The 23146-nt window shown below is 42.5% G+C and overlaps 1 long non-coding RNA gene across 1 annotated transcript in view; it reads left to right on the top strand.

Moving 5' to 3' along the window:
* Nucleotides 1–11777: 11777 nt before the first annotated feature.
* The window catches only part of LOC126640776 (uncharacterized), a 31227-nt gene continuing 19858 nt past the window's right edge, over nt 11778–23146 (top strand). The window contains exon 1 of the long non-coding RNA XR_007629134.1: nt 11778–15272. This is a non-coding gene — a long non-coding RNA (uncharacterized LOC126640776). The remainder of the gene's footprint in view (nt 15273–23146) is intronic.

Raw genomic sequence — 23146 nt, 5'->3', positions numbered from 1 at the left:
GGTGATGGGGCTCAGGAGGGATTCTCTTACCTCTCCAATCAGGGACGTGTTTCCATTCCCCCCATCTGCTTGGTTTGCCCCATTGCCTGATGGCAGGAGGGGCAGGCCTTCACTGTCTCCTGCTGGACTTCCTTTAGGGTCAAAAGGGTATGACTCCACCAATCAATTTCCCTTTCACTTTCCCTAATGCTTCTTAGCCTCTCTACCTCTTCCTTGAGCTCTGCCACCAGGCACAGCAAGTCATTCACCTGCTCACATCGTACACAGACGCCGCTCACGCTGTCCTCAGCTACTGACACCAGGCTTACACACTCTGTGCAGCCAGTGACCTGAACAGCTGCGTCCATCTTGGTGTCCTTGATAACAGCAGCAATGGCTTTCACTTTTTTGGAAACCACTGCTTCCAAAAACAAAGGGGGGAAAAAAAACAAAACCAAAAGAACCAAGCCTCACCCAAGAGAGCTGAGCTGGGAGGTGACTGTGCCCATCCTGCTTGCCCTTCCTGTGCAAACTGCTTTGCTAATTGCCATGCCACATCCCTGTTTGCCTGCTCCTGTTTGCTGCGCTCCAGGTCGCTGAAGCTCCCGGCAGCTGTTTAAATCCAATGCTGTTGAGTAGGCTCTGCCCCCTAGTCAGCTCATCTGACTCCCAGGAGAGTTGCAGGCAACTGTTCCAGAAGTGGATGTTGCTAGGGAGTTACCAGAAGTTTGGGTTGCTAGGCGATCGCTGGAAGTTTGTGTTTCTAGGGCGCCATTTTGAGATATCAGATTCCAACCTTTTTGTGAGGGATGGGAAACGTCACCATTTTGTAAGTTACAGGCACTAGCCTTTGGGGAAACATGATAGCAGCCCTTTTGATTTTCCTGACTTTGCCCTTGCCCTGACACCACCACCGTGCTTCAACCCCTTTGCTCTCCCTGTCTTTATATCTCAGAGTTACTGTCTCTTTGCCAGCCATTTTGAGTGTTAGTTAACAGTTCACCAATTTGATGGTTAGCAGAAAGTTCCTCACTTTGGACTGGGGCACTTGCAGTGTTGTTAAGGTAGTCGAAGCCATAGATTTTACTCAGTTTTATTTGTGTTAGAGCAGCAGCTAAATTTTCCACCCCTTGATATCGGGTTAGGAATCCTTCTTTTTTGCACCCTTTTTTAGGATTTTAAAGACCAATTTCCAAGTAGGCACTGCTTTGTCTGCTTCTTTATCTCCTCTAAGGACCGCTTCTCTTAATGGATTTTTTAACTTGTGTGACAGTTTGGACTTTGGCTTTTTGTCAAATGCTCAAACTTCCAGTAGCAGTTTCCTTTTTCTCCTTTCTTCTTCTCTTAGGGCAAAGAAATGAAAAAAAAAAACTATAACAATTAAAGAATTCAAAGCCAAGTTGTTTATATAAAAATATATATATTTACATAAATTACAGTTATATACAGTTAAAATGCTATATATATAGTAAAAGGGAACTCACCCCCCGAAGGGATAGGGAAAGGGGAAAAAAAAAAGGACAAAAGGGACAAAGAGGAACATTAAATAGGTATACGCTATTAAATTCAAGAATTATAATAATAATTAGCAAAACAGATCTTACTATGTTTCTTAGAAAAGTAGGATTGGCAGACATGGCCAGCACTCCCCAAAGTCTTCACGTGGCAGGACAGTGGACACTGTAGGCTTTAATTTTAGATAAGCGAGACTAACGCAAGGACTCACTGTTTCCGAACTTTGCCGGAAGAGAAGAGAGTGAGGTCTTTAATCTCTAATTTATTTATATTCTGCTTTACTTAAAAATTGTATGGAATACTGGGTATTTGGTTACTTTCTTGGTTATAAATTGGTTATCAGGAAGGCTTAGATTAAAATTATCACATTTTTCACTCCTTATTTCATATTATTTTTACGTAATATTTATATTCCACGTTTGCTTATATTCTGCGTATATATATACCCATATACATAAATGTATATAGTTTTTGTTCATTTTTTAGAGTATTCATCTTGTTGTAGAAGAATCAGTATCACGATTAGTTTGGTTCGGATTCTTGGCTTTTTGGTGATAATTACAGTTCTGGTTTTAGGGTTGGTTTTCTGGTGTGGGTTGGTTTATCACTGGATATTGGTATCAGTTTGTTCAGTTTTTCTCATTTGGTGATTGGTTTCCTGCAAAACATAATTCAAAGTACATGGTTAGTTCTTCTTCGAGGTTAAATTTCTTTGAGGCATACAGTGGATTTTTTCATTCTTTCTCATTACTTACCAGGTATTTTCGGGTCTTTGAGCGAAAACAATTCTATGAATGGGTTTGTCTTGGCCTGAGGGAGGAGTAATTCAGACAGTTTTCCTTAATATCCTTCTTAGATGGATCGTTGGAATTTTGTTTCTATTTACAGTGTGGAGGGATTTTGTTTGGGTAGGACTAGTTCGATTGATAGAGTTTTTAGTGGTAATTAGTCAGGTGGCCTTGGTTAAGTGCTTGTTTTAGTTCTTGAAAGTTCTCTTATTTAGTGCTTTCAGAATTGTTTTTAACACTTTATTACACCTTTCAATTTTTCCAGTAGTGGGTGCATGATATGGAATGTGATATACTCATTCAATATCATGTTCTTGTGTCCAAGTCGGCTATTAGATTATTTTTGAAATGAGTTCTGTTGTTTGATTCAATGCGTTTTGGAGTATGATGTTTCCACAGGATTTGCTTCTCAAGACTTAGAATGGTATTCCGAGCTGTTGTATGTGGTACTGAATATGTCTTTAACTATTCAGTTGTTGCTTCTACTATGGTAAGCACATAGTGTTTACTTTGGCGTGTTTGTGGTAATCTGATGTAATTGACTTGCCATGCTTTTTCGTATTTATACTTGTTCTAGTGTTCACCATATTATAGGGGCTTCAATTTTTTGGCCTGTTTAATGGTAGTACAGGTTTCACAGTCATGGATAATCTGGGAAAAATAGTGTTCATGGTCAAATTCACTCCTCGGTTTCGTGCCTATCTATAGGTGGCATTTCGGCTCTGATGGCTTGAAGTATTAGGAGCTCATTGAATTAGGAATAATTCTCTTTTTTGTTGTTAGTTTAGGTTTACTTGTGACACTTCGATTTGTGTAGTGCGGTTTGCTTGTCTGTTATGAGTGTGTTTTTTATTAGTTCGATCTTTGGGTACGTGGGCATTTACATGGCAGACTTTTACATTTAGTTTTTTCATTTTAGTAGTGATGTCTTGCTATAAATCAGCAGTCCAGATGGGTTTTCTTTTACGTTTCTAATTCATTTTCTTCTACCTGTCTAGCTATCTCTATAGGGCATTGGTTATCATTTACGAATTAGTGTAGAGTTTTGGTCATCTTTCTCTTTTTGTAATGTCTAGGGTTAATTGGACAGTTTTGAGTTCTGTAAATTGACTCAATTTGCCTTTATTTTCAGTGGTTTCTGCCACTCGTTGGGTGGGATTCCACACAGTTGTTTTTCACTTTTGGCTCTTTCTTACAATGCGGCAAGAATTGTTAGTGAAAAGGGCATAGCATGTTTTTTCATCTGGTAGTTGATTATATGGCAGAGTTTTTTCAGCTCGACTTATTGGGTTTTTTTTTCAACCGCTAGACTGAAGTTTTTATTTTCAGGCTAATTGGTTATAATTTCCAAAATTCCAGGGCAATTCGAGTTTCCTATTTGGATACATTGCATAATTAAAGCCATTCACTTGCTCCACATGGCATTGGTGGCATGATGCGTAGAGGGCACTTTACTCTTGAACGTCTAGTTCAGCACTGGTAATCGGGGTGCCAGGAAGAGTTGTGTTTCAGTACTAATTATTTCTGAGGCTGATCATATGCCTTCATATGCCGCTAAGATTTCTTTTTCCATAGGAGTGTAATTTGCCTTAGAACTTTTGTAGTTTTGGCTTTAGAAACTAAGTGGTTGTTCTTGCGTTTCGCCAGGTACTTTCTGCCAGAGGTTCCAGGAGGGACTTTTACTTCAGCTGTAGACTAAAGTATATTTTTTACATTTGGTTCCATCTTGACTGGTCTAAGAGTCACGGCATGTGTAATTTCTTGTCTGATTTGCTTGAAAGTCTGTTGTTGTTCAGGATTTCATTGGAAGTTGGTTTTTTTATGGGTTACAAAGTAAAGAGGGCTTATAATTTGTCTGTACTCGGGGATGTGCATCTGCCGCAGCCCGAGTGGGAAAGGACTGACAGCACTCAGGGGGTTCGCAGTCTGCAGCAGATTTATTGATGGTACAGGAGGCGTGAGGGCGCTTCCTGGCGCTGAGCCGCGAAGGTGCTGCCCAGAACAAAGGGCGAACAGGACTTATATAGGGTTAAGGAAGGAAGGGTCTAGAAACTGGGAGGAGTATGTGATTGACATAAGGGGAGAACCAATAGGGGAGTAACAGAGGGAATACATTAACTTTTAACCTATAGGATGATCTGGGGGGTGTGGTGAGACCGCCTTACTGCGGCAAAATCTCACCAATCATAACAGGGGACTGAACAACCAATCAGGGAGGAGAGTTCATGAGGGAAAACTTATAAGGGAATAAAATATGAATTTACAACTGGGGTACAATGGTTTTAACATGCATTAACATTACTAATGGGGGTGAAACAACATTGTCCATGTCAAGCAGGTTCAAAGGTCTGTTCACAGATGTCCATTCCAGTGTGTAAGTCCATAGTTTTAAACTTCATCTTCATTCTATTCTTTGTAGATCTGTCTCCACTTGTGGTATAGTCTCTGTTTCTGTTTGGTGCCTTCCACATCTCCCCCTTTTTTGTTTGTTTGATGCGAGGCTATGTCGAGGACAGGTAAGTCAACGGATATCACAGCAGAGTTAGTAGTAGGGAGGCAATACCTTTTGAAACAGGTGAAAACACAAGACAGAACACAAGTAATAACAATAACAGAGAGTAAAACTGAAACCGCAATCAAAATTAATTGTTTGGTCCAACTGGGGAGGGACCCCCAATTGAGTCCTTCAAACAAATCTTTGGAACTCCACTTTGAGTCCTGTTTTATATCATTAACTAATTCGTGTAATTGTTGAATATTAGACCGGATTGAGGTAGAATGATCAGAGAAATTAAGGCAACACAAATCTGAAAATTCTTTGCAGCCATGATTGTGTAATAATAACAAAAAATCAATGGCAGCCCTATTATGTAAGGAGATGCCTTTTAAGGTTTGTGAGTCCTCTAAGAGTGCAGTGAGGGCATTAGACGTAACATTCGCTTCCTTAGACAGCCAGCATGTGAGGTGACTAAGTGTAGTTAATGCATGATCGGTGACAATGCCTGCTAAGAAAAAGGACACCCAAAAGTCCTTGGCATCTGACCACAGATACACGTGTGGATCGCACCTAGAATCAGTTGGTGGTAGGTATTCATTAGGCCGAAATGGTTTTGGGGTGGCTGGCTGTTGTTTTGGGGTTAATTGTAGAATGGGTTGATTTTTAGAGTCCAATTGCTGATAAAAATTTAGAAATGGAAGATCTGGTTTTTTGTATGTAGATTTCCCAGGGGCATGTGGATAAGAATCCCAGTTAAGGGGATATTTTTCTTTTAGTCTCCTTTTAATTTCGGATTTTGAGCTAACTACAATTTGTCGTTTATCTCTAGTCAGGTTGGTAAAATTTATAAAGGAGGACCGAATTTCACCTGGGATTGAAAATTTAAATGGATGGAATAGAGTGATTTTCCCAAATGTGCAAGGGCCTCCAACTGCGTTGGCCGGAATACCGGACCAGGCTCTCTCGCCACATATGAGAAAATCACCAGAGGCCAATTTTAGGGGTTTGTCCATAGTGCCCGTAGTCACCGCATTGATTAGAGTTGTCCCATTACACCATAGGGTGGCATTGCGGTAGATGTTTTTCTTAGGACTGACATCGGTAGTTTCTCTATGGCTTCCTGGCTGCTTTTGAAACTGAATGCAGAAATTCGTGATAACTGAACCTAATAACTCAAACTCAACAGGGGGAACTGTCATAACCGAAAAGGTGTTGTAAACACGTTGGATGCTACCATTAAGAGGGATTCCAACAAGACATGTGGAAAAGGGATTGGCAACATTCTTGGTGGAGAGACAGATTGTGTCTGTGTTGGCCTGTTTTGCAAGTTTATACCAGATGTTGTTGTTAATGGTACTTCCCTGCACCAGAGCCCACGCCGGAATGTTTGCAGATGGAGAGGTAGTAGGAGGAGCGCTGATTATTGGTGGCAGCATTAGCAGGATGAAAAGGCAGGTTATGATGTTTGATCTACGGATGATGCCGGAGGAATAGGTGTTTGTAGATCCGCAGGATGTTTGAAAATTTTTATTCTTTTTGCCGGGACCCATCTCGGACCTGTATCTGTTAAAATACAGGCGTGCCCTTTCCCCCAAGTGATTAGGGGGAAAGGACCCAACCACTTGTCAGTGAGGTTATCTTTATACAGTACCTTAGTCTTCACAGGGACAGTTTCGGAGATATTAAAGTGCCTCTCTACAGCAGTTTTGCAAGTGGGAAAGGTATTGTCCTCTAAGTGATTTAAAAAATTTAAAACATAAAGCGCTTTATCCAAGCGTTCTTGGGGAGAAAGGTCGGAACTCCCCCTTTTTTGTTTTAAAAGTAAATTTTTAAGCATCTGATGCGCACGTTCTACGATTCCCTGACCTGTGGGATTATGGGGGATCCCGGTGATGTGGGAAACCCCCCAGGCAGCAAAAAAGCTTTCTGTGGCTTTTGCAACGTACGAGGGACCGTTGTCGGTTTTAATCTGTTTCGGAACCCCCATACGCGCGAAGGCAGCAAGAAAGTGTTTTCGGACATCACGACATTTTTCACCAGAGTGTGCAGTGGCAACAATGAATTTAGAAAACGTGTCAATGGAAACATGAACGGATTTTAATTTTCCAAATTCATTAATATGTGTAACATCAGACTGCCAGATTTCGAGGGGAGAAAGACCCTTGGGGTTTGTCCCTTCAGGTCGTAGTGGTGCCACTGCTTGACAATTGGGACAGGATTTTATGATGTCTTTAGCTTGGGACAATGGGATGCCAAATTGTTTATATAATGCTTTAGCATTTTGATGAAAGAAGTCGTGAGTCATGCGTGCTTGTTGAAATAAATTTGGAACGGTAACGTTACCTGCTAAGGAATCGGCACGCTGATTGCCTTCAGCCACAGGTCCAGGAAGTGCAGTGTGCGATCTGACGTGTGTAATAAAAAAAGGATGGTTTCTGTGTTTAATAAAGAAAAACAAACGAGTTAACAACCTAAATAACAAAGGGTGAGAAACGTGTTTGAGATAGGAATTTTCTATTCTTGAAACCAATCCTACAACGTAAGAAGAATCTGAAACTATATTTAGAGGTTCATCTTGAAAAAGAAAGAAAGCTCTGGTTACAGCAGAGAGTTCCACCAATTGTGGGGAGCCTTCAGCATGGTGGATATCCTGTTGCCACAGTTGATTTTCGAGCCAGACGACTACTGCATTGCCAGTGCGTCCTGAGCCATCCGTGAAGACGGTTCTGGCCCTTGGTAAGGGGACAGGAGAGTGCATAACCTGGAGAGTTAAAGGAATAGGTAGTAGCTGTTGTAGTAAAGGACAGGCAGGGAGATGGAATTTTATTTGTCCAGTGAAATTGGCGCTGGCAAATTGGAAGTCCACAGAGTATAAAAGGAGCTGATGGTACTGTTCTGCTGTAACTGGGAGAAAAAGAAAATCGGGATCATGGCCCATCAATTCGATACACCTGGAGCGACCTTTAAGGAAAAGTTTAGAGATAAGTTCAGGGAAACTGGTTACTGTTTTGGAGAACTGGTGAGGGAGGAAAAACCATTCCCACAGGCAAAAGTGCGTGTTGTTAGTATGAAACTGTCCCAGGACAGCCAAGGGCTGTTTCTCTCCTAGGGCGATAACGAAAGATACAGGGATGTGAGGGAGCATCCGGTGTGCTTGGCACGATGAAATTTTCTGTTGGACGATGGAGAGTGCAGATTGCGCATCAAGGGTTAAGGATCTGGGGGAGCTGAGGTCTGGGTCTCCCTTTAAGATGTTAAACGAGGGACTCAGGTCCTCCGTACTTATGCCAATTAAAGGTCGAAGCCAGTTGATTGCTCCTAAAAGTTTTTGGAGATCATTTAAGGATTTAATTTCAGACCGAATTTGAATTGGTTGTGGAAAAAAGGTGGAATCGGTGATATGTAAACCTAAAAACTTCCATGGTGCTGAAAACTGAATTTTTTGTTTAGAGATGGCCAATCCATTAGAATTTAGGGTTGATATTAGAGAATCAGTTACCTCACTTAAAAGAGGCTTGTTAGGAGCGCAAATGAGAATGTCGTCCATGTAATGGAGTAAAATAACCTTTGGGAACTGCGATCGAATTGGTAAAAGAACTTGTGACACAAATAATTGGCATAAAGTAGGAGAGTTTTTCATCCCTTGCGGAAGAACCCTCCATTGAAACCTCCTATGGGGTTGGGATAGATTGAGGGAAGGAACAGAAAATGCGAATTTAGGGCAGTCAACTGGGTTAAGGAAAATATGAAAGAAACAGTCTTTTATATCTACCACTACCATGGGCCACCCAGCGGGGAGCATAGATGGTGAAGGCATCCCTTGCTGGAGGGCACCCATGGGTTCTAAGACATCATTAACCCTGCGGAGATCTTGGAGAAGCCTCCAAGATCCCGAGGACTTTCTAATAACAAAAACAGGAGTGTTCCAGGGGCTAGTAGAGGTTTCAATGTGACCCAAAGCTAGTTGTTCATCGACGAGATTATTCAATGCCTGCAGCTTCTCGGCGGTCAAGGGCCACTGGTCTACCCAGACTGGATCTGAGGTGGTCCAGACCAGCGGGGGAAGCTGCAGCTCCCCAGTGACCCCTGTTAAAAAACCGATGAGAGTTTTATTCCCCATTGTACCATGACATCCCTTCCCCACAACGTGAGGGGGATGTCGAGAATAAAAGGACATACTGAAGCTGATTGTTGTTCTGGTCCTGTGATGCGTACAACCATATTACTCTGTAATTGAAATTGTGAGCCCCCCACCCCGCTGATGTTAGTTAGTGTGGGGTTTAGAGGCCAGGTGGAAGGCCAGTCTTTTTTAGCTATTATAGTAACGTCAGCACCTGTATCCATAAGGCCTGTCACTTCCACGCATGATGGACTTGTGATATCTGAAGAAGATAAACAACACGTTAAAAGTGGTCGGGATGTAACTGGTCGGGTCCAGTAGGCCTGAGGTGTCCCTTCTGTCAAAGCAGTCAAGGATATCAATTGTGCAATCGGTTCATCACTGGTTACATGAACAGGGGGAGAAGAAACGTTAACAGAAATCGAAAAAACATCTGTTTTTAAAATCATACACAACACAGGAATAATGAAAATACCCTTTTCTATCCCGGATTGGGTAGAGATAACTAAATAAACATCATTACATGGCAACGTAGAGGAGGGAACAACATCGATTATTTGTGTGTCATGTAACAAAATAGTAGACGGAAAAGAAGGGAACAACTGAATCCAGGGTAACATATCATGAGGAGGTAAAGGAAAGTGTTCATCTAAGCCACTGAGAACCGTTTTGGGTTCAGAGGGGAATTTGGTGTCGGGGCGCCCCCCCTGGCGCTCTGCTGGAAGTTTCCCGACTGATGTAAATTGTCCTGTGATTTAAAGGAGACTTTGCGCTGCAAATTGGGTGTTTTAGGTGGCAAGGGATTGCCATGGACATCAGTAACAGATTTACAGTCTTTTGTCCAATGGCGTCCCTTGCCGCAGCGCAGGCATGGGGTTTTGGGTAAAGCAGGGGTAGATTTGTTCTGGAGTTCAGGGCACTGTTTCATCACGTGGCCCTTCTGCTTACAATGAAAACAACGATTTGGACCAGAAAGAGCGGCAGCTAGGAGGTTAGCTTTGTGAGTGTTTGAAGTAATGTTTCTGCAGGCTTCGATCATATCTATGATCGTGGGGTTTTTAAGCAATATCAAAGCTTTCTGGCACTCCTGATTAGCATTCTCGATAGCAAGTTTTTGAAATAAAATGTCTTGAGACTCCTTTTGGGAAACCTGTTTAACGATTGCCTCTTTGAGGCGGGAGATAAAGTCAATGAATGGTTCGTCTTGTCCCTGTTGGATTAGGGTAAATGAAGGAGTGGTGGTATATGCATCCGCTACTTTTTTAATTGCTTGTAAACCCAAATCCTGGGAGATTTGGAGATATTCCCTTCTAATTCCGATTTGCTGTCGCTTGTCGGTAAAGGGGCCTTCCCCAAACATAACATTAATTAGGTGATCTGTAGGGGCCTTGCGCTTAGGTAATTTTTCGTTAACATGTTTAACGATTAAATTCTTCCACTCACTTTCGAAGACCGAGTATTGTATAGTAGTAAGGAGCCCTTTCGCTACTACACGCACATCGTGGGGTATTAATGTATGTACCTGGAACAAGGTATCTAAAAGTCCCAGTGTGAAAGGAGCTCCGAGTCCATAGTCTGTGACTGCTTTTTTAATGTCCCGCAAAATTGGATAGGAAATAGGAAACCATTCCGGAGCTGTGTTGGGATTGTCATAAAACACGGGAAATGCCCACAGAAATTCCGCATCCCCTGCCTGCATAGCTTGGGCCTTGCAGGCCTTCCAGATATCAGGGGTTTGTAGGTTACCGGAGTGGTGGGCCCGGTGTTTACCATGGGCGCCGCCATCTTTGCGGAAGCAAGTCACACGTGAGAAAACTACGTCATGTCCGGTTAGTGCGCCATTACAAGATGCCGTCGATGACGTTAGGGAAGAGGTGGAGCTACTAGAGGAGGGCGTGGCCAGGGGACTACGAGGGTGCCTCCCATTCCTGACGTCACAGTCTCGCGCCCTTTCCATTTCCCGCGCGGCGCATTCCCCCCGCCCCTTAGCTTTTCGCGCCACCCGTTGACTCCTCCCTTCTCCCTCAGCCGCGTCGCCATCTTGCGCCCAGGAACAAGAAGGTCCCAAATCAAGGTGTCCCCCGCCATTTTGAGCGCGCCGCGGTGATGTATCATGCGGCTTGGAATTCTTAATCTTCATCCGGCTCTGTAGAGCCGTCAGAACAAGCCTCCACGCAATTAGCGCTTCACCAGCCATAGAATCTCCTCGCTCTTTTTCCACCCAGAGGGAAAAACCAATTTTGTCCCAGTCTTTGATGTTAAGCACCTCCGGGACTTGCTCGCCTTTTAAATGCAACCACTTAGCCAGGGTCTTTAACGCTTTTTTGTCGACGGGATGGCTCGTCGGCAGTTGTGCGAGTATGGCCTTTAAGTGGTGGTAAATAGCTTTCTGTGGTGCCGAGAGACGGGCTCCCATGGTGTTAAAATTGCACACACAGAGGTTGCGGGGATGAGAATCGGGGAAGGAGGGAAGGAACTTCCTCAGCCGCTCACCTGCTCCGCGCAGCAGAACAAGGAACCTGCTACAGAGCTCCACGTTGGGCGCCATATGCCGCAGCCCGAGTGGGAAAGGACTGACAGCACTCAGGGGGTTCGCAGTCTGCAGCAGATTTATTGATGGTACAGGAGGCGTGAGGGCGCTTCCTGGCGCTGAGCCGCGAAGGTGCTGCCCAGAACAAAGGGCGAACAGGACTTATATAGGGTTAAGGAAGGAAGGGTCTAGAAACTGGGAGGAGTATGTGATTGACATAAGGGGAGAACCAATAGGGGAGTAACAGAGGGAATACATTAACTTTTAACCTATAGGATGATCTGGGGGGTGTGGTGAGACCGCCTTACTGCGGCAAAATCTCACCAATCATAACAGGGGATTCAACAGCCAATCAGGGGAAAGGGTTCATGAGGGAAAACTTATAAGGGAATAAAATATGAATTTACAACTGGGGTACAATGGTTTTAACATGCATTAACATTACTAATGGGGGTGAAACAACATTGTCCATGTCAAGCAGGTTCAAAGGTCTGTTCACAGATGTCCATTCCAGTGTGTAAGTCCATAGTTTTAAACTTCATCTTCATTATATTCTTTGTAGATCTGTCTCCACTTGTGGTATAGTCTCTGTTTCTGTTTGGTGCCTTCCACATGCATCCTTCAAAAGTCTATAGCTCCCAGAAAAGCTTGGGTTTTTTTGTTGTTTGTTGGTGGAGTCATTGTTATAATCTTATTGATGACATCTGTTGGAATCTGATTATGTCTATTTTGCTATTTCACTCTTAGGAACTGAATTTCTCTGGCAGGTCTCTTGACTTTATTTCTCTTGATGGCAAAACCGGCCTCGAGGAGAATCTGGATGATTTTTTGTCTTTTTTTAAAAATTTCTTCTACTGTGTCTTCTTATACGATGATGTCATCGATGTACTGCAGGTGCTCTGGGGCTTTACTCTTTTCTAGGGTGGCCTGGATTAACTTATGGCAAATGGTTGGACTGTGCTTTCACTTCTGAGGCAGTTGATTCCAGGTGTACTGTATATCTTTTCAGGTGAAAGTAAATTGTGTTTTGCGCTTTGCTGCTAAGGGATTGGAGAAAAATGTATCAGTAATATCAGTAATGGCGTACTATTTCATTGTTTTGGATTTCAGCTTGTATTGGAGTTCCAACATGTCTGGTACAGCAGCACTTAATGGTGGCGTGACTTTATTTAAGTTACGATAGTCCATTGTCAGTTTTCATTCTTCACTGGATTTACGTACAGACCAGATAGGGCTATTGAAGGGTGAGTGTGTTTTGCTGACTATTTCTTGATTCCTTAACTTCCTGATTATTTTGTGAATGGGGATTACAGTATTTCGGTTTGTCTTGTATTGTCGCTTGTGTACAGTTGCAGTGGTTATTGGCACTTGTTGATTTTTGACTTGGAGTAGTTCCATAATGGAGGGGTTTTCTGAGAGGCCAGATAGGGCAGACAATTGTTTGGACTTTTCTTTAATCCTTGTGGTTACACTGAAAGTTCATCGGTATTCCTTCGGGTTTTTGAAGTATTCTCTTTTTAGGTAGTCCATACTAAGAATGCAAAGGGCTTCTGGCTCTGTCACAATGGAATGTTTTTGCCATTGGTTTCCTGTCAAGTTTATATTGGCTTCTATTACTGACAACTCTTGAGACTTTCTGGTCACTCTAGAAATAGAAACAGTCTCTATATTCTTATGTTTCGATGGCATTAAAGTATATTGGGTACTAGTATTTACTAAAGTCCGGTATTTTTGAGGATTCGATGTGTCAGGTTATTGAATTTATACAGTTTAGTAAACTTTATTATTTTCTTGGTTCTTATCCTTCTTTTGGTAGAAGGCAGGGCTCTTTTATTGGTTTTGATTAGAGTATTCATCGTCCGACTTTGCTTTCTTCAAGGTTTTTTTGTTATTGTCAAAGCGGACTTCTATTTTTTTGTGTTTCAGAGATTGTAGAGCATCTGCATTAATCACGTAGATAACTTTTTTGTTGTTTTGTTGTAATTCTTTTACTCTGGTTTTGAGTTTGGAAGTGGGTTTACTATTTTATTTTTTCATGGTTTTTTCCTTGCTGCGCAAATAGGACTATAGTTGATTGTGTGATTTCCGTTTGGGGTTTTCTTTTTTTCTGCGTGCTAAGAAAGGAGACTGTGAATGAGGCTGGGACCAAGACTGAGGTTGAAACCGTGGTTGAAATTATTTTATTGGTCTGTTTCTAAAGTTTCTGTAGTCCATATAGACTTTATCATCTCTATCTCTATAGTCGTTTTCATATTTGAAATATTTATAGGACTTTTCTATTGCTTTTTTAGGATGGGTAGGTCGGTGTCGGGTATCAGAGGACTTTTTCAAATTTTTTGTTATGGTTCGTATTTATGAACATGTGTTCACAGTTGGTTCAGCTGTTTTTGGATTGTATATTGATATTAAGCAGTTGAGGTATGATGCAGGGGCATCTCTAATCACTTGCCTTCACATTGGCTCTGTACATGAAATTTTCTCTGGTTCTAAATAGTCATCATAATTTGAGTTGCAATAAATGAGTTTTAGCATAGTTAATTCTCGTAAGTATTGGATGCCTTTTTTTGGATTCGTCCACTTTTTCAGAGAATTCATTAAGTATTCTTTAAATGGATATTTTTCTCTCACGGCATGGAGGATCCAGAGTTAAGAGACTGAGATTGTATGTCTTTTTTGTGATTTCTTGTTCTGTTTCGCGGTCTTGAGCGAGGGATTCTAGTTGTTGTGCTCCATGACTTTTTAATAAGTGGCTTCTGGTTTCATTATTTTAACATCGTATCAGTCAGGTGAGAATTTGTTCCATCAGGCTGGCGGCTGTAATTCCGTCGTAGATCCTGGAGCTCTGCTGGGGTCATTGTTCGCAGTACTTCACTTGTTCGCACAACTACTGCTCCAGAATAAGGGTCTCTCCTCCGTGGAACTATTTCCATTTCCCTTCTGACGCTTCTATGTGGAACCACTTTCTTTCTCTCTCTGCCTCTCTCACGTGGAGGCAGAGACTGAGCATGTAGAGGGGATAGACTTCTACTCCGTTGTCTAAGCCCACGAGGTGGAGGTAGCGAGTAGTCCTTCAGACCTTGGGATGAAGGTCTCAACCGTTCTTCTTATCCTCCGCTGGAAAGTCAAGAAGAGAATATTTGGGTGTCAGCCTTGTCTTTGGTGGTTTATTGGTCATCTGTACTGCCACCCCTTCTTCCTTTAGGTGTGCTCCCTTTTCTTTTGGGCACGCTCCTAATTCTTTTGGGCGCGCTCCTTCTCTCACTGCTGCTTCTTCCTCTTTTGCAGCTATCCATTCGTCCACTACTACATAGCTGGACGGGATAGGTTCCATAGGAATGGCAAGTCCCTTTGCTCCTTCTTCTTTTTCTTTTTCTTTTTCTTTTTCTTCTTTTTCTTCTCCTTCCATACACCTTAATCATGGAACTAGGCCTGTAGCTTCTGCATAATCCCTTATCCATATCTTCTTTTTAGTTAGGGAGGCAATAGTGATTCTCGGATTGGTAGTTTGGGTCTTCATCTCCATCATAGCCTTAACATTAGATGTCGTAGTGTGAGTTCCAGTGTCCATGAGATCTACGGTCTGGACTCCAGTTTCAACAGATTTAGCAGAAGCTATGGTGACTTCAAGTTGAGTCTGAGTCCCACACTCAATTGACTTAATAGAGATGGCACTGACTTCAGGTTGGGTCTGTGTTCCATGCTCAGTTGAATTAACGGAGACAGCGCTAACTTCAGGTTGAGTTTGTGTTCCACACTCAGTCAGCTTAACAGAGACGGCACTGACTTTGGGTTGAGTTTGTGTTCCACACTCAGTCAGCTTAACAGAGACGGTGCTGATTTCGGGTTGAGTCTGTATCCCGACGTCTGTGGATTCAATAGGGGCATCATTTGTTTCAGGTGACATATTTTGACTTTCTGCCTCTGCCCTAGGCTTTTGATAGTGATCTATGGCAGCTTTATAAGCTGTCGTTAGACCCCAGCATAAAGCAAGGAGCTGCGTATTTGGGTTATCGTATGAAAGACACCGTTTAACTAAACAACGTGCCATCTTGTCAGGATTAGACACGTGTTCTGGCGTGAAGTCCTAAACAATGGGAGGTGCCACACGCCCTACCAGTTTGCCAAAATTTACCCATGCTCCTTGCCATCCAGAAACTGTCCTTTCCAAGACCTTTCCCAAAGTTCCAGCAAATCCTCTTGAGGTCTGGCCTTTTCTACAACATGGAAAGCAACACAACACTATTCTTCCAGTTTTAAATAACTCTTCATCGCTTTCACCAGTACTAGGATTGTTACTAAACAATTTAAGTAAAAATTGGAGTCAATTGTAATGATGGGGATCTTCTTTAGCAGGCCTTTGATGTCAAAATCGAAGAAAGTGAAATACTCCTTCCATTCATTCCAATCAAGGAAAGTGAAATACTCCTTTGCTGCAGGCAGGCAAGCGAGCGGGAGAGAACCACACACACATCCACAAGATGTCGCAAAACGCTGGGAGACACGAGCAGAAAATTGCTTTAAGTCTCGTTTATTAAAGATTTTACAAAGGTTTATATGGTATTTTTGCGAACAGCATGCAATGCTCGCATTGGTCAGAATGAGGGTGGTAGGTTGTTTTCTCTACAAGGATTTGCTATAGATACAGAAACCTATTTTTCTACACATCTTTAGAAAACAAAAATCAGAAGGCTACACTTTCCCAGAGAACAGAACACTTTCCCAGAGAACAGAACACTTTCCCAGAGAACAGAACTCAAAACAAGATTTGTTATGTTTCATTCTAATTAAAGGTATCAGTGTCCAAATCATAACATCTTCCTGCTGGAGACAGTTCTTCCTTTAATTTACCAGGACAGCTGGGCTTTGTTTTCTTGCATTCCTTCGTTATCAACCTGTAGCAGCTGCAAGGCATCCGAGCAGTCATGTCCACGGTCAAGCAGCCACTGCTTTGCAAAGCTCTCCACACTTCCCCCTTCTTTTTTAACCACGACAAGAGAGGAGTTAGTTGCATTTAAGGCCTTGGAGATCCTGGATTGTAGAAATTGTAAAAAACAAGGAAGAAACAGTAAAAGTAATACTATAACAAGGAAAATCACAATACCATGCTTAACTAAGTCTAAAAGCCAGCCAGAGATGCCCCAGCCAGTAAGCCATTTGTCTAACCAACTATTGCTAACAGTAATATCTTTAAAGTGATTACGTAATTTTTGTATTTGAGCATGAATACTATCGCTATGATCAGAGAGATTCAGACAACACATTCCTTCAAACTCTTTACAGCCATGACCTTGGGCCAACAGAAGGAAATCAACAGCAGCACGATTTTGTAAGACTGCATGTCTAATGCTGTCCACATCATGTAACAGTTCATCCAAGATATTAGATGTAACATTGAACTCTTGGACGGCAAAACAGGCAAGATTTTTAATGTTACGCCAATTATGGGCAGCCATGACACCTGGAACAAAAAAGGACATAGCGACTGCAGCACCTATTGACGAGATTTGAACACGCGGATTGCAATCGGGACCAATACCATGAATTGTGCGTTTTGCGCGTTTTGATCGAGTAAGATTGTAAGCATTAGTAACTAAATTTCGGTATGTAGGAGTAAACATTGTTAGCTTACCAACATAGCATGGTCCTCCCCATGGATTTTCTGGGATACCTGGTTAGGCTCTATCACCACAAATGAGGAAGTATCCCGGAGGAAATCGAAAGTTACCTAAGGTGGTGACTTCTTCAGTGCCATAAGTGAGAGATGCATTTGGCCACTGCCCTGATCTGGAAGCACTAACAGCTTGTTTAAGTTTGTAGAATGCAGGATTATCAAATGCATATCTAACATTAAACAAGACAGCTCTTGTACCGTTGTCTGCATCGAGACTGTATGACGGAGAACAGTTATATTTTTCCGTAAAGTTTACAAGAGGACCATAGGGAGAGAAGGATCCCATAAGATCTAGTTCTTGGAGCGGGAGGGTAGCATTCTGAGTAAGATTGCTAAGTACTAAGAATAGCTCAAAGGTATTTTGGGTACTAGTGAGATTTGTAATGTATTTTACATGGTTGTTTGTTTTCCAATTCTTTAAGGCGATTTTTACGGTAGTTCTATTGACTGTTGTAAAGTTTTTCCAATCCTGCCATTGAAAATAGGGATAACCGATTAGGCAGGTACGAAATGGGTTGTTAGCCTGATTAAGTGAGAGGCAAAGATCGGTCTGATTGGTTTGTTGTGCCCAGGTTACCCAGATATTCTCTCTGGAGTCAATGGACAAAGTAGCATCAGCAGAGTTATTAGAAATTACAAAAAGTATTGCCCAGAAGAGTGTACAGGTGGTTGGAAGAGGCCACATCGTGAATCAATAAGTTTTTGTGTCAAGCATAATTGTAGTCCTTTTTTAAGACGATCTAACTACTGCTCCTAAAGTCTGTTGGTCAGGACACTCATGAAGAGTGTAAAAATGTTCTTGATCTTCTAGAGATTGTAAGTGAAAGGTGATAGCTATTTGTGTAGGAAAGGAAGTTGCTACAAATGATAACCAGCAGGGAAGACAATGAATAGATTCGTTTCTAGAATGTGATCGAACACTATAAACGTTACAAATACTACAATAAACTATAGATAAACCTCTACAATTCATATGACAATGTCTACCAACACGAAGGGTAAAATCTTCATCAAGCAAAATATAATCAACTTTACGTTCCCAATCTTGAAGTGATTCTTGCGGATCCTTGTGAATGTATTGTCCTATACCAGGCCACAAAGCTTCAAGTGAAGGTAATTTGCGCTGTATCGTCCGTTGGATCTTCTCCTCCAGAGCTTTCTCCTGTTCCGGAGTTATGCGCAGTGTCCACATTAACAGCTGGTTTGACCCATCGGGCAGGGATCCAAGCAGGACCTGTAGGAGACATAACACAAACATACCCACGACCCCAATAAAGTACTTTACTAGGGTTTTGCCAGATTCCTGTTTTGGGATCACGATATCGTACCCAGACATCAGGAGAAGGATTAGTCTTCTCAGTTGACAAAGTGTGATAGAAGGCTGGTGGATGTTGTTTGTCTCCAAAAACACACAAGTGATTTAACACATAAAGGACTTTAGCTAAGCGACTTTTAACGTCTTTTATATTCGAATGTTTCTTTAAGTATTGTTTTAGCACAGCATGTGATCTTTCTACTATTGCCTGTCCCGTAGGAGAATGTGGTATACCTGTAGTATGCTTAACATTCCAAATTTGAAAAAATGTTTTTAAGCGTAGTGATGTGTATGAGGGGGCATTACCAGTTTTAATTTCGCAAGGTACACCCATGACAGCAAAGGCTTCTAGTAAATGACGTTCTACTTGTAGAGCCTTTTCTCCTGTTTGTGCAGATGCCCAGATGAAATGACTATAGGTGTCAATGGTGACATGGACATATTTAAGATTCCCAAATTCATTAATGTGAGTGACATCCATTTGCCAGAGGGCATTCATAGATAGTCCTCTGGGATTTACTCCTAATCCTATTCCTAAACCCCCATTGTGATGACTGCAAATAGGACAGGCTCGCACAATATTTTTTGCTTGTGCTAATGGAATAGAAAATTCTCTACTGAGGCCTTTTGCATTTTGATGGAAGATGTCATGACTCGCTCGAGCTAGAGTAAATTGTGTAGAAGTTGCTGTCATAACAAGCTTGTCAGCTCTTGCATTGCCCTCTCCTAAACCAATTTCCCATTTATGGCTTCTGATGTAAATTATGGAGTAAGAATGTTTTCTCATTTGAATAGCTTTTTGCAGTTGGATTAGCAGCGTGCCTAACCTTTGATTTTTTGTATCTCGTATTATAGAGGCCTCTATTCTTTGCACTATCCCTACTACATATAGGGAATCAGAGACAACATTAAGAGGTTCGTCAAAAAGGTTATAGCCCAGACTACAGCTGCTAATTCTAGAGTTTGTAGGTTATCTGACTTTTCACCTTTAATAAGGTTATGGTGCCATTGCCCATTAGTGAGCCAAGTAACAGCAGCAGTGTGTGACCTTTTTCCTGCATCTGTATAAACGGTGAGAGCGGAAGACAGCGGAATAGAACTAAATTTGGGAACTTCAAGCCAATGTAATTTCTGTTGCCAAGTAAAAGGAATTTGTTTGAAAGTTGTGGTACTAACATCACTAGGACAATTTAAAAGAGCATTTTGCAGAGCAACATTATTAAGAAGGTACCATTCCAAGGTATCTTTTTTCATTGGCAGCCAGATGATATTTGGTTCAGTGCCGTCCACAGTTCGTATTCGCTCTCTCCCTTTCATGATGATTGTTGCAAGCATTTCAATTTTTTGAACGATTGTTTTGGCTAGGTGAGTACCTACTGTGACCCATTCTAAGACTATTACTTCACGTAGTACTCCCCCTTCTTTTTTAAGAGAGGTATCTGGTGGCACTTGCTGGACAATGGCTCCCATAGCAAAAAGATCACCCATCCAACAACACAAACATAGGGGTACATCAGGGATCCTTCGAGAGATCAAACCCTGCAAAACAAGATCACAAATAGTATTAATAACAGAGTAGTCAGTAGAATCTAAATGAACAGGAGTTGCGGGATCTGTGCCCTGTAAAAGATGACGTAGTTTATACAACAGTTCAGTAGGAACGCCCACGATGGGTCGTAGCCATTGCAGATCTCCCATAAATTTTTGCATGTCATTTAAAGTTTTAAGTTCTGATTGCAATGTCAATTTTTGTGGTCGAATGATTTTCTCAGTTAACATCCATCCCAAGTATTTCCATGGACTAGTGCGTTGTGTTTTTTCAATGGAGACCACAAGGTGGCGCTGTTGCAACACTTTTAGAATTGTTTCAACATCTTGCGGTAAGAAAGGGTCTTTGGTGGCAAATAACAAATCGTCCATGTAGTGGTAAATAACCCAGGTAGGAAACATTTCACGAATAGGCTGCAAAGCAGCTGCAACATAAAGCTGACATAACGTAGGGCTATTTTTCATTCCTTGTGGGAGAACGACCCATTCATATCTAGAGTCCGGAGATTCTCTATTCAGGGCAGGCAAGGTAAAAGCAAAACGTTGAGTATCCTGAGGGTGTAATGGAATAGTGAAAAAACAGTCCTTTAGATCAATAACTAAAATGTGCCAATCTTGTGGGATTAAGGCTGGATTTGGTATGCCAGGTTGTAATGCACCCATGGCTTGCATTTGATTGTTAACTGCCCGTAGATCATGGAGAAGTCGGAATTTTCCTGTCTTTTTAGGTATAACAAAAATTGGGGTATTCCAAGGACTGTGTGAGAGTTGTAAGTGTCCTTGCTGAAGTTGTTCCTGAACAAGCTTATGAGCTTGTTCAAGGTTTTCCCTTTTCAGAGGCCACTGTTTAACCTAAACTGGTTCATCTGTTAACCAAGTTATCGGGATCGGAAAAGCCCAAGAAGCGGCCCTTAAGACAAAGGGGGATCATTTGTAAGAACCCATTTCAATTGTGAAAGAATGTCTCTGCCAATTAAACACTGAACAGTAGGTGGGAGTGGTACAACAGAAAACACAGCAACAGTGGATTGATCTTTTAGAGTCACTCTTATTCGTGGTGTTTGTTTCCCCACCGAAACACCACCTACACCCGTAACAGTAGCATTTGTCGGGAAAAGCGGCCAATGTTTTGGCCAGGAATCAGGGGAGATAATGTTCGAGTCAGCTCCAGTATCTAATAATGTATCAAGGTGATATTGCTCATTTTCCCACTGCAAAACAATTGGTTGTTTAGGTCGATTAGAAAGGTCTAAAGTTAGTAATATATTATGGTCAGTAGAGCCAAAACCTCTTTCTCCACGGTCCTTTTGTGTGAGAGGGCACAATTTGGAAGTAAATTGAGGTAAAGGAATTAATTGCGCTATACGTTGTCCTTGGTCTATCTTGATAGGAGGGAAAGGTGTATAAGCCATGATTTTAATTTCCCTTGCATAGTCAGCATCAATTACTCCCGGTAACACAAATAAGCCAGCTAATGAGAGAGAAGAACGACCTACTAATAAAGCTCCCATAGTCTTATTATTAATTATCAGTGGTCCTTGAACACCCGTGGAGATCGTCTGTGGCTCTGTAGTAAAAAGTATCGTATCTACTGCTGCTGCCAAGTCAAGTCCGAGGCTGCTGCTTGTTGCAGGCTGGAGGGTGGAGGCTGAGCGCAGAACGCCGCTGCCGGGGAAGGAGCTATTTGTTTCGTAGCGCGGCTCTTGTTCGCGCTTTGTTTCCCGTTTCCCGTACGGCAGGCATTGGTATTATGAGAAGGAGACTTGCAGTATTGGCACCACACTCCTGTAGCGGAGCAATGCTTTCTCATATGTCCCGATCCTCCACAGCGGTAACATTTTAATCGAGAGTTAAATGTTCTCTCTGACTTTGTTGCTATTGCCTGAAGAGGTGCAAGGGCAGCTAAAATTTGCGTCTGACTGCTTTCTGCTTGTTTTTTCAACCCCTCTCCTAAGTTATTTAGAGCGTTAACTAGGAAGGCTTGAGTGTCTGTGGGGGTTTGAGCTAATCTCTCTAATGCCTCTTCAATAGTCCAATTAGAGTCTAGGGTGCTAATGACTGTTTTAGTGGCCAGATTAGCATTTTGCAATGCGCATTGTTTTAGAATGGCTCCTTTAAGGTAATCAGGAACGCCGGCTTTTATAATTGTCTCGGCTACTTTATCAATAAAGGTTCCAAAGTGCTCGTCTTTCCCTTGTTTTATGCTCATGTATAGAGGAGTTCCCCCGGGATCTTTAACGTGATTAATCGCATCACGAGTACAGCACATTGCTTCTCTAACTTTATCAGCTCCAAGGAGCATTTGTGCTTCAACTCTTATCCAAGCACCTATACCTAATAATTCTTCTATCGTCACTCCATGTAAAGGATCGCCTGGTCCTCTCTGTGTAGCTACAGACTGTTCAACTATAGCTTGCTAATGTGCATTAAACAAAAGCAATTGATGGGGAGAAAACAACAATTTGGCGATAGTGTGACAATCAGCAGGTAGAAGGAGCTGAGTGCTCCATAAGTAATCAAGGATTTGGCGTGTGGGCTCCCCGGTTGCACCGTATTGACTAACACTGCTACGAAGTTGAGCAAGCAATTTCCAATCCAAGGGTGTCATTGTGATGGCAGTTTGAGGATTGCCCCGTGCATCAGGGGGTCCCGGGTTATAGGTTACAGGGAAAGCCAGATTTACAGCAGCCAAACCATCCATATCCCCATCCTGCATGCAGTGCCGAGCAAATGCAGCCCACGCTTCCCTACGTTCTCGCGCCATAGCCTCCGCAAGGCCACTATCGGCCCCAGGGACAGGCGTATAGCTGGGCGTAGGTACAGCGTTTGGAGAAGGCGGGGGGAGCGGTGGCGGCGTCGATGGGGGGAGCGGCGGCGGTGCCGATGGTGGTAGCGGCGGCGCGCAGCCGCTGCCGCGGGTTTGGCTCAGCCGCGCTGGTGGAGACGGCGGCTGCGCCGCTGGTACAGCGGCATTGCTCTCCATAGAAACTTTTACTCCCGAGGACTCACCGCGATGCATGGGGTTATTCGGTACGTGTATTACAGAAACCGAAGGGGGTAAAGGAGTCGTAGATTCAGAGAACCATGTTTCCCCAAAGGACCTATTTTCATCTTTAATTTTTACAGCCTTTTCAACAGCCCGCTTTTCTGCTTCATGCTGCAGTAAAGTATTATAGACACTAC

This window comes from Myiozetetes cayanensis, unplaced genomic scaffold (genome assembly GCF_022539395.1).
Source record: "Myiozetetes cayanensis isolate MyiCay16 unplaced genomic scaffold, myiCay2020 scf1, whole genome shotgun sequence".
Taxonomy (NCBI): Eukaryota; Metazoa; Chordata; class Aves; order Passeriformes; family Tyrannidae; genus Myiozetetes; species Myiozetetes cayanensis.
The sequence above is the reverse complement of the archived record's forward strand: the minus strand, read 5'-3'. Positions and strand labels throughout refer to the sequence as shown.